A 12,095-nucleotide genomic window follows, 5' to 3' on the forward strand; every position below is an offset into this window, starting at 1 on the left:
GGCTGAAGTCCTCTTTTTTGAATCAACTCTTGATTGCCTTGAGAGGAGGAAGAAGAAGGAGGGATCTAGGAAGAAGAATGTAAGGCCCTTCGCAGCCTTTTCTTTTCCATGCGCTAGAAAAAAGGAAGAAGGTCCAAGAGGAGATGCACGCCTCCTTTTTTTTCTCTTCTTGCTGTTGGTGGATGAAAGGAGGAAGAGAGGAGCTCTTGTTCACGACTGAAAGAAGAAAAAATACCATAAAAATTTGTAGCCCCTTGAAGCCCCCTTTTTATGGCGTGTGGATAGAGATGAGCTCCTAAATTTTAGGAGCTCATCTTTATCCCCTTTTTAATACAAATGAGGAGGGGCATAGCCCCTCCTTTTTTTTCTGATGAGAGCACAAAAGTGCAATCGTCATACCATCTTAATTAGTATTAGAGCTAATCATTAATGATAAAATTTACTAATTAATGTTGTTTTTGTGTTTGAGTGCAAGTAATCCAAGAGACCCAATAACATTGGGTTTGAGTCGAAAATAGCCCAAGAGCACCTTCGCCAGTGTCTTCCCCAACGTCCCACGCTGCCATGCATGGAAGATTCCATGTCCACGTTACAACTTCCCAAAACAACAGATCCATTCCGGTGGCCCGAGCTCAAGCCAGCCAGCCATCCCAGATATAACGCCACCAGCGCATCCCAACCGCGTGCCATAACGTCTCAGCGTGCCAGCCAGGCGTTCGTCCGTGTCTCACAGCCGTGCCAACCAACTGCCAATTCAGCTCCATTCCGAATCAACCCGTGGCCAAAGAAGGAAGTCCACGATCCCAGCTCCCTTCGGCTTCATCCGTCCGTGTTCACAGAGCGGATTAGCGTCCCAATCCTCCACGCCATCAACGCGATCGAAGCCAGGACGGCCGCATCGCTGCCAGCGCGTCCCCCTCTTCCCGATCCACAGTGCCCAAGCTCATCCCGTGATCCGTGAATCACCCCCCATCCACCGGATCCACGTTCTTCCCTTTTTCGTGATCCACCGTGTGTCTCCAGCCGTCCGTGACCAAATCCCAGTGGCCAGCCCCTCTCCCGTGATCCAAGCTCTTCCGAATTCGAGATTCATCTTCCGACCCAGCAATCTCCCAACAATCAAGCCATGATCGACTCCTTCCGTGGATCCCGTGGCCAGCCATGAAGCTTCCCGGATCTCTTCCGTGTCCCAGCAATCAGATCCCCCAAGCATCTTCCGTGATCAACGCCCACAGCATCCCGTGGCATCTTCCATCTTCATGGGCCCATCTCCCATCCGTATTCATCTTCCGCTTCATCACCGGCACCTCCCGCGTCCGTGATCCTAGCTTTCACCGTGGCCGTGATCGGCTCCTTCCACCGATCCCTCCCTCCACGTCCTCCTCCACGATCCGCCCAGCCGATCCCTGCATCCGCGCCGGATCCTCTCCACGTGCTTGCTGATGGGATCTATATAAGAAAGGAGGCTCGGCTGTTCAATGGAGGGCAGGTGCTCGGGTGGGGGGCCAAAGAACGGAGGAGGGTGGTGAGCTCGGTTGGGCCAAAGAATAGGGGAGAAGAGGGTGGTCGGCTGGTCCGGGGAAGAAGACGAGAGAGGAGAAGTTCGTGCTCTGTTTTCAAACAGAGCACGTTACTTGTTCTTCTTTTTCTTTTTATTTTATCTTTTTAGTTTTAGTTTAATTAAGAGCAGTGTTGTTTTTAATTTTAATTAAGAGTCTTATTTGTAGCTCTTTCTGTTGTAATTTTACTGGAGAGTTTTATTTTAAGAGCTTTAGATTTGCAATCTTAATTTATGTTTTTCACATTCTGTAATTTTTCTTTTCATACAATATATGAAATTCTCTCTTATACAATCTAGGTTCTAGGCTTCAATCTTCTTAAACGCTGTTTTCATCCATGCCAAAGTTTTTCTTTGAATAGTTAAATATTTCATTTGAAATTTATAAATGCTCTTCGATTTCTAAGTACTTGTCTTTTCATTATTTTTAAATAAAGAAGATTCTCTGATAGACCAGAAAATCAGTCAACATCCCCGACGTAATGTTTTTTTTTATCATTCAAAAATCGATTTCAAATCTGAGTGAATGTTTTTAATTTTTATGCAACTCAATCGCCTCCCTGTGGATCGACCTCTTACGACCACTATTCTTCGAGTAGAACAGTTAAGAGTAAAATTAATTTAAACTTTGTTTGTTAGTTCTAACAACGAACTGTTTAGCATATTTTTAGGTAAACAGGAATCTGACAACAAAATTTTGGCGCCGTTGCCGGGAAGGCAAATCGAGAAGCAAGAACGATCACGAAGATCAAATCGAATTTTGGATGTCTAGAGTGAACGCACTCCGGTAATAAGTTTTTTTTATTAATTTCTCTTGTTTTGATTATTTTTAGTTAACAATTTCATAGTTATTAAATTCTAAAATTTGAAATTCGAAATTTAAAATTTTGAAAAAAAAACTCAAAAAAAAATAATAATTAAAAATTTAAAAAAATTCAAAATTCTAAAATTTAAAAATTTAAATTCAAAATTTAAATTTTTTAAAAAAATGCTAGTAATTGATAGGGTGCAATCCCCCGAGGTTATCATACCTCTATTGGGGCTCCTCACGGAGTAATCTTCAGAACTTATTCAACGGGCATTCGGAGATTGACTGACGCATAAGGATTAGTTTTTAGTTTACATTCAAGTTATTCCTATATATATATAAAAAAATAAAATTTAAAAAAAATAAAAAAAATAAATATATATAAAAAAAATTTGCTTGCTCATTTAATCAATACAACCTAATGACATTGCATAAACTTTAAAAAAATCATTGATTATTTGCTACATTTAGTATTAAGCATTTGCATAAAATAATTTAAGGGCAAAACCCATTAAAAAGATAAAGTCGGAAAGTCATTACCTGTCCTTAGCCCAAAAATCACCACCTTGCATACATATCCTAAGCCAAATTAAATTAAAATCAATTAGATGTTGGCCTTAGGATTTTCGAGCTCAATTAGGCTCTTGGAAAGAAGCGGCTGAAAGCCACTCGAGTGAGAATTTAGTAATTGGTGATGTCTAGGAAAGTTTTACAACAATGAGAACTGTTACGGGTATTGTGGTATCGGTGTATCCCTTCTGGCAGCACCACACACCCCGAAACTTTTCTGATCACTGGTTACTGGATCGCTTAACTGGTAAGCTCAAGCTTAATCTGAAAGGGAGATTAGGAGCTGTCTAATCTAGTCAAATTGTTGTGTGGTGTTGGTTGTGGTCATCTGTGTCTAGCCCTTCTCTTTTTTTAGGATTTTGTTCATTGTAGGAGTCAAATCTAATGAATTGTTGATGATGTATGCATGGTAGAAGGTCATTAAGGGATAAGTTAACCCTATTTGATCCTGAGATTGACAGAACTTTTCATCACAACCTGCGAACTGTAAACCAACCGTCAATCTCTACAATGGGTGAACATATTAGAACTTTGAATGAGTTGTTCGCACCCGCATCCACTAGTCCCCCTACTTGCATAGTATTAGCAATTAATAATGCAGCCCAATTCGAGATTCAGGCTGCAACAATAAACATGCTACCCAAATTTCATGGGTTTAAGAGTAAACAACTATATATTCATCTAAACAAATTTTTGACAATATGTCAAACGTTTAGAAATCGAAACTTAGATGAAAAGGGTATTAAATTAAGGTTGTTTCCCATGATTTTAGAGGATCGTGCTGCTGCATGGCTGTATTCTCTTGCTTCAAATTCCATCATATCATGGGAACAACTATCTAGGAAGTTTATGGCTAAGTTCTATACCATGGTAAAGACTGAAAAAATTAAGGATGCCATCAGAACTTTTAGAGAAAAATCTGAGGAGGAATTTTTCCAACTTTGGAAAAGATTCCATGATCATTTGGTCAAGTGCCCGCACCATGGGCTTGACAAGGCTGATCTAGTACATTTCTTTTACAAAGGACTACCTCCGGCATATAGAAACATGATCGAGTCCATGCACAAGGGTAGGTTCATGAACCAAACCCCGGATCAAGCCTATGAGTTTCTTGTTGACTTAGCCGAGAACGCCCAAAATTGGAGTAGCTATGGTGAGGAAGTAAATAGAGATGAGTTCAGATCTAGAAAACTAGGTAATTATGAAATAAAAGCAGACCCAGATCTCAAAAATGTTATATCCAATCTGGTGACTGGAGTAAACAATTTAAGTAAAAAGTTTGATGCTTTCACTGTGTCCACTAGTTCAAGTTCATATAAAGAGTCAAATCCCATCATGAAAGTGGATCACGAGTCATATAGTTTGTGTGTCTTGTGTAACAGTCCGGAGCATCTAGTGGAGTGCTGCCCTAATCTTCCCACCATAAAGGCCGAGCAAGCAAATGCTCTAAATTCATATAATGCCTTTAAGAAGCCCACTCCTAACTCGTTCAGCCCAGTTTACCACCCTGATAATATGTTCCACCCAAATTTCTCATACAAGCAGAACGAACCTATTTAGCATCAAGATGGTCCACCAGGTTTTCAGAACAACTTTTCCAGGATAGGTCCATCACAAATGAACCAACCTTTGGTTCCATCTGTACCTCCTTATAATGCCCCTATCCCACAGCAACCTTCACAATTAAAAACCATGATGGCTAATATGATGAAACAACAACAAGATTTTATCAAGCAACAACAACAGACCAATACAACGCAAGCCCAGACTAACCAATTCCATGCGCAAGCGATTGCAAAACTTGAGGTTAGTCTAAGCCAAATAGCAAACTCTCTAGGGGATAGAAAGAAAGGTGAACTACCTAGTCAACCAGTGCCTAACCCTAGTAGACAACAAAATCAAGATTAGAGAGGTCAGTATCAAATCGATTCTAATTAAAATCCGACCTATGAAGTCCGGACAATTTCCACTTTAAGGTCTGGCAAGCAAGTGGACAATAAAGTCCAACTTCCTGAACACGTAAAAGAAAATAAGAATGAATCCAATAAGAACCCTATTCAAAAGAGGAGTCAAGAATAGGACAAAAAGGAATAACACATAGAAACATACAAACCTAAGGTTCCCTTTTTCAGTAGACTTCAGGACTCCAAGAAACAATCTAACTTTGATGAAATAATGGAAGTCTTTAAAACCGTTCAAATAAATATACCTTTTCTCAATGCCATACGACAAATTCTTTCCTATACAAAATTCTTGAAAGACCTCACCACGGTCAAAAGAAAAACCAGCATTCCTAGGCAAACTGTTATGGCTGCACAAGCCTCATCTCTCATTCAACAACAGATTGCCCCGAAATTCAAAGACCCTGGTTGCCCCACCATTGAAATAAAAATAGGAGAGACGATCATCCAGAAAGCCCTATTAGATTTAGGAGCCAGTGTGAACATACTTCCCTACTATGTGTACCAAAAGTTAGGTTTGGAGGAATTAAAGCCCACAAATATTACCCTTTTTCTTAGCAGATAGGACGGTAAAGTACCCCAAGGAGATTGTAGAGGATGTAATAGTAAAGGTAAACGAGTTTTACTATCCTGTGGACTTCGTTATCCTTGAGACCGAACCTGTAATACATCCAGACAATCACACACCTATAATTTTAGGTAGACCTTTCTTAGCCACAGCAAATGCTGTGATAAATTATCGAAATGGCATGCTGAAGTTATCTTTTGGCAACATGAAAGTCGAGCTGAATGTCTTCAACATAAGTAAAAAACCACCAGACGATAAAGAAATCAATGAAGTTGACATGATTGAAAGTCTGGTTCAAAAGACTTTCTTACAAACTTATAGTAAGGACTCTGTGGAGGCTTACCTTGCCCATTTCGAGGAAGGGGTCGAGCATGCGCTCCCTAATTCTGTTCCCCTTATAAACATAGATCGTAATCAGCCGACTGTTCTTCCTCGAACTCTTCCAAAATCATTCTTAGATAATGGTTGAAAAAAAAATGAATCTACATTTTGTTACATAAAACTTAGCGCTCTTGGGAGGCAACCCAACATATAAAAAAAATCAATAAATTACTAACATGCAGGTTTGGGAGTTTTTGCCCCAATTGTCAATTTACCTATCCATATCAGGTAACTTCTCCTCTATCCTACTACTACTTTAAATTTTCTTTAACATTGAGGACAATATTAGATTTAGGTATGGGGGTGAGAATATTTTTGATTTCTCTGAAAAAAATAAATAAAAATAAAAAATAAAAAATAAAATAAAATAAAGGGGGGGTTTCAAATTTTTAACTCAAAATATAATCTTTTTGGCTGTATAAAGTAGGAATTGCTTTGACAATAGCTTTGAGTTAAGGAATATGATAGTAGTTTTAGCCTGAGTTTTCGTCCCACCTATCTTCTGCTAACATGATAGAAGACGATTTAGCACCTACACGTAAGCACATGAATAGTGGGGTATGTAAACTTGCGACTAATATGAATACTTTTAATCTTCTGCATAATTTAAAGTTATATGTGTGATGAACATTCAATTAATATATATATATAAATTTAAAAAAAAGAAGAAGAAAATAAAATGAGTATATTTTTAAGTCTTCTCAATGAGTAACTGGGCCTCTTGCCTGGCAAGCAGCGAGTGTTCGCGTAAAAAGGTGAGGATAGTTGAGATTAAACTCTGAGTGACTAATTTGGCCTTGGAGCCTAGTTGACTTGAGTTATTAAGCCTGTTAGGGTGTCTTTACACCTAGTGCTCTGAGCCATCTGGATCGGGAGTCATTAGCCTAACACTCGCTATATGGGTTAGCTAGAAAGCTTAATAAGGCTAGATATTGCACAAGTCATTCTTCTTAGCATTCAGTCTAATAAAAATAAATAAATAAATAAATATGGAGTGTTCATTACCATTTAACTCTAGAAAGTCTTGAAAATTGAAGTGATCATATTGGAAGTAAGTGAAAGCCACTCATTTATATGATACTATCTTGCACCTCACTACATTCTTGACTTGTTAGCAAATAGATGGGGAGTAATAAAACTTGAGTTAGAGTCTGCTTAAATATGATAGCAATAAGTTTCTATTGTCCTTGCACTTCTAGGTTCATACAGTAATACTTGTTCAAATTTCGAGTTAAAAAAAAAATTGAAAATCTCTGACTAATGAAGTTTGTGGGTAACTTCACTACAAACCCTTACGAGACAACACTCATCCACTAGGATAACCTAGGGGTTTAATGGCTTGTTGCACGTGCTAAGTGCAATCGTAATGCTCTACGAAAGTGAGTATTTATTTTAGTTCATGTATATATACACTAATAATTAATACTTTTGCACTCTCATTTCTGTACTAAATTGCTAGAGACTAGCAATAAGCTAGTCGGGGGGTGATGAGAGCACAAAAGTGCAATCGTCATACCATCTTAATTTGTTGCCCAGATAGACAACCCAAGAGGGGGGGTGAATTGGATTTTAAAATAATTTTGCAATTAAAACGTTTGAGGATGACTAATTAATACTTTTGCAAGATGATTAATTAGTTGCTATGTGCTGTGAGTGAAATGAGAGTGAGAGAGAGAGACACAAGCAATCACAAACACAATGTTTATAGTGGTTCGGAGCTAACCCTTGCTCCTACGTCCACTCCCCAAGTCTCACTTGGGAATTCACTATAACCCCTTGGATTACAGCCGGTTGTTTTACAAGCTCACAACCCAACTTGTTGTTTTACGAGCTCACAACGAACTCGGTCGGTTTTTCCAGGCTCACCGACTAGAACCACCCCGATTGTTTTTCCGGGATCACAATCGAACTCTTACACGTTGGTTTTACCCTCGGCTCACCAACCAACCTCTACACTCTTGATTCAATCCCCTGATTGAATCAAGCAAAGACAAGATGGAAAGAACAAGGACAAACAGAAAAACAGAGCTTCTAAAAAGCAGATATACAGCAATATAAACTAGAGAGAAGTTAAGAGCCCTCAAACACTTTTGAGTTGGAGTAGAGAAGGGCTTCTTGAACTGTGAGTCTCCTCTTGAATGTCTGGTCGACTTGAAGGCAGGAGGAGACTTCTTTAAATGCTGGGAAGAGGTAGCTGGATGGAGTTAATGGCGCTCTTCCTTCTTTTCTATTGAAAACCAGTTGGCAGAGATAGGATGCTTGATTTCTTTGAGTGGAATGGTGCTTCTCTGCCTTGCTACAGTCCTCTGTGGCTATTTAAGCCATCCCCCACGGAAACTAGCCGTTAGACACCTTTTTCTGCTCGTTCTGCACACTCTGCACATCCTGACAATATGTCCGTTGGGGTCGGAGTCGACTCGCGCGATCTGGAGTCAACTCGGCTGTAGCGGGAGTCGACTCATGCTTTTCTGGAGTCGGCTCGACAACTGTTCCGAATTTGAATTAAAGTGACCTCCGCGACTGGGAGTCGACTCGACTTAACCCGGAGTCGACTCGCCAACTTCTGGAGCTGACTTGCCATTTTCGGAGTCGGCTCATCCCATGAAGTCCATGGAGCTAATTTTTCAACTTGGCCCACTCGAGTCGACTCGACAATCCTGGGAGTCGACTCGGTGCTCAGAGCCCGAACTCCCGATCTTTTGTCTTTTGGCTCGTCCAGTCTTGGAGTCGACTCGAACTGTTCCGGAGTCGACTCGGCTCTCAGTTTCCGAAACACAGCCTTCTGCCTTTTTGATGTAGCGCTGCCTTGGAGTCGACTCGAGCTGTCTGGGAGTCGACTCGGCTCCCAGAGACAATAATTCGGTCTTCTGTCTTTTTGGGGTCGCGCTGTCTCGGAGTCGACTCGCGCATTGCGGGAGTCGACTCGGATCTCAGAGTCCGAAAACTGCTCTCTGACTTTTGCCTTGTGTACCACTGAGAGTCGACCTGCCAACCATCGGAGTCGACTCGCGTTCCACAGGAGTCGACTCGAATCTCAGGGTCGAAAATCGACCCTTGGAGTCGACTCATACTACTCCGAAGTCGACTCGGTAATCATCGGAGTCGACTCGCGCACTTTAGGAGTCGACTCGCTGACAGGTTTTGAGTTGAGTCTTTCTGTTCGTCTATTAGTTCTCAGTCGGAGTCGACTCGTAATGATCCGGAGTCGACTCGAGCCCGTGCCAGTGATTCTGATATGTTTGGAGTCGACTCGTAATATCCCGGAGTCGACTCGAGTCTCAGACTTTGGTTCAAACTGACTTCTTAACTTATCCAAAATATCTTGAACCAAGTCTAGAAACACTTAAAAAAGATTTTCACTGAAACACTCAATTGAATTCATTAGTAAACAAAAGATATACTCAAATGCTTTGAGCTCATCAAAATCAAATAGGGTTTTAATCAATCACTCCACATAATTAGTATTAGAGCTAATCTTTAATGATAAAATTTACTAATTAATGTTGTTTTTGTGTTCGAGTGCAAGTAATCCAAGAGACCCAATAACATTGGGTTTGAGTCGAAAATAGCCCAGGAGCACCTTCACCAGTGTCTTCCCCAACGTCCCACGCTGCCATGCATGGAAGATTCGATGTCCACGTTACAACTTCCCAAAACAACAGATCCATTCCGGCGGCCCAAGCTCAAGCCAGCCAGCCAGCCATCCCAGATATTCCGCCACCAGCGCATCCCAACCGCGTGCCATAACGTCTCAGCGTGCCAGCCAGGCGTTCGTCCGCGTCTCACAGTTGTGCCAACCAACTGCCAATTCAGCTCCATTCCGAATCAACCCGTGGCCAAAGAAGGAAGTCCACGATTCCAGCTCCCTTCGACTTCATCCATCCGCGTTCACAGAGCGGATTAGCATCCCAATCCTCCACGCCATCAACGCGATCGAAGCCAGGACGGCCGCGTCGCTGCCAGCGCGTCCCCCTCTTCCCGATTCGTAGTGCCCAAGCTCATCCCGTGATCCGTGAATCACCCCCCCATTCACCGGATTCACGTTCTCCCCTTTTTCGTGATCCACCGTGTCTCTCCAGCCGTTCGCGACCAAATCCCAGTGGCTAGCCCCTCTCCCGTGATCCAAGCTCTTTCGAATTCGAGAATCATCTTCCGACCCAGCAATCTCCCAACAATCAAGCCATGATCGGCTCCTCCCGTGGATCCCGTGGCCAGCCGTGAAGCTTCCCGGATCTCTTCCGTGTCCCAGCAATCGAATCCCCCAAGCATCTTCCATGATCAATGCCCACAGCATCCCATGGCATCTTCCATCTTCAGCGGCCCATCTCCCGTCCGTATTCATCTTCCGCTTCATCACTGGCACCTCCCGCGTCCGTGATCCCAGCTTTCACTGCGGCCGTGATCGGCTCCTTCCACCGATCCCTCCCTCCATGTCCTCCTCCGCGATCCGCCCAGCCGATCCCTGCATCCGCGCCGGATCCTCTCCACGTGCTTGCTGATGGGATCTATATAAGAAAGGAGGCTCGGCTGTTCAATGGAGGGTAGGTGCTCGGGTGGGGGGCCAAAGAATGGAGGAGGGTGGTGAGCTCGGTTGGGCCAAAGAACAGGGGAGAAGAGGGTGGTCGGCTGGTCCGGGGAAGAAGACGAGAGAGGAGAAGTTTGTGCTCTGTTTTCAAACAGAGCACGTACTTGTTCTTCTTTTTCTTTTTATTTTATCTTTTTAGTTTTCGTTTAATTAAGAGCAGTGTTGTTTTTAATTTTAATTAAGAGTCTTATTTGTAGCTCTTTCTATTGCAATTTTATTGGAGAGTTTTATTTTAAGAGCTTTAGATTTGCAATCTTAATTTATGTTTTTCACATTCTGTAATTTTTCTTTTCATGCAATATATGAAATTCTCTCTCATACAATCTAGGTTCCAGGCTTCAATCTTCTTAAACACTATTTTCATCCATGCCAAAGTTTTCCTTTGAATAGTTAAATATTTCATAAAATTTGTAAATGCTCTTTGATTTCTAAGTACTTGTCTTTTCATTATTTTTAAATAAAGAAGATTCTCTGGTAGACCAGAAAATCAGTCAACATCTCCGACGTAATGTTTTTCTTTTATCATTCAAAAATCGATTTCAAATTCGAGTGAATGTTTTAATTTTTATGCAACTCCAATCGCCTCCCTATGGATCGACCTCTTACGACCACTAATCTTCGAGTAGAACAGGTAAGAGTAAAATTAATTTAAACTTTGTTTGTCGATTCTAACAACAATCTGTTTAGCATATTTTTAGGTAAACAGGAATCCGACAACATCCCTCACGCTTCTCCCATATGGTTAGCCCCACTTAATCAAATTAAGTGGGGATTGGGTTAGGACTAGTTCTAGGTCCAATCCTATTCAAAATAGGATTATGTGCACCCATTTTGATTCCTCCAAATCCTAATTCAATTAGAATTTAATTGAACCATGACTCAATTGAACTCTTCAATCCTAATCCAATTAGAAGTCTTATAATTAATTAGATTAAAATTAATTAAGACTTCAAAAAATTCTAATCTAATTAGGACTTATTAAATTTCAGCCCTAAGGCAATTAGGACTTTAGAAATCCTACTCCAAGTAGGACTCTAATTTAATTTGAAATCCTAATCCAATTAGGACTCCAAGGATCCTACTCCAAGTAGGACTCATGATCAAGTTTAATTAATTAAATCCAATTAATTAAATTAAATTGCAATTCGATTGCAATTATTCCTTCTTCAACTTACTAACTCTTAGCGGGTTAACCAATTATCAATCAAATTGATTACATATGATTCTTAATCACAATTCAACCGTCGGATCGGTCATACCTCTATGTGTATGATTCCATAGGTTCTATTCTGACTGGTAGTGAGATATATTGTGATCTCTATCAGAATATTATTGAAAACTCCTTTCAATGGGTTGAAACAATTCCAACTCAATTCAGCAGGGATCATCGACCATCAAGATGGTCCCTGTGAGTCTCGCTATCCAATAGTGACACCAGCAGTATGTAGTGACAACCCAACAGAATGGGATGATGAACCTCTAGGTGCAGTTATCGTATGATACAGTCCTTCTATCGTAGATCCCTACAGATCGGAGGTCATGGATAACTCATCAAACCCCATCGTCTGTCATATGTCTAGACTTACTCAACTTGAGTTCGAGAGTGGAAAACTCTTTCTCCACTGTATATACTGTCTTGGCCAAGGTCTTAGAACTCAGTCTTA

This window comes from Phoenix dactylifera, chromosome 4 (genome assembly GCF_051530095.1).
Source record: "Phoenix dactylifera cultivar Ajwa chromosome 4, Ajwa_hap1_PhDact_Kaust_v1.1, whole genome shotgun sequence".
Lineage (NCBI taxonomy): Eukaryota > Viridiplantae > Streptophyta > Magnoliopsida > Arecales > Arecaceae > Phoenix > Phoenix dactylifera.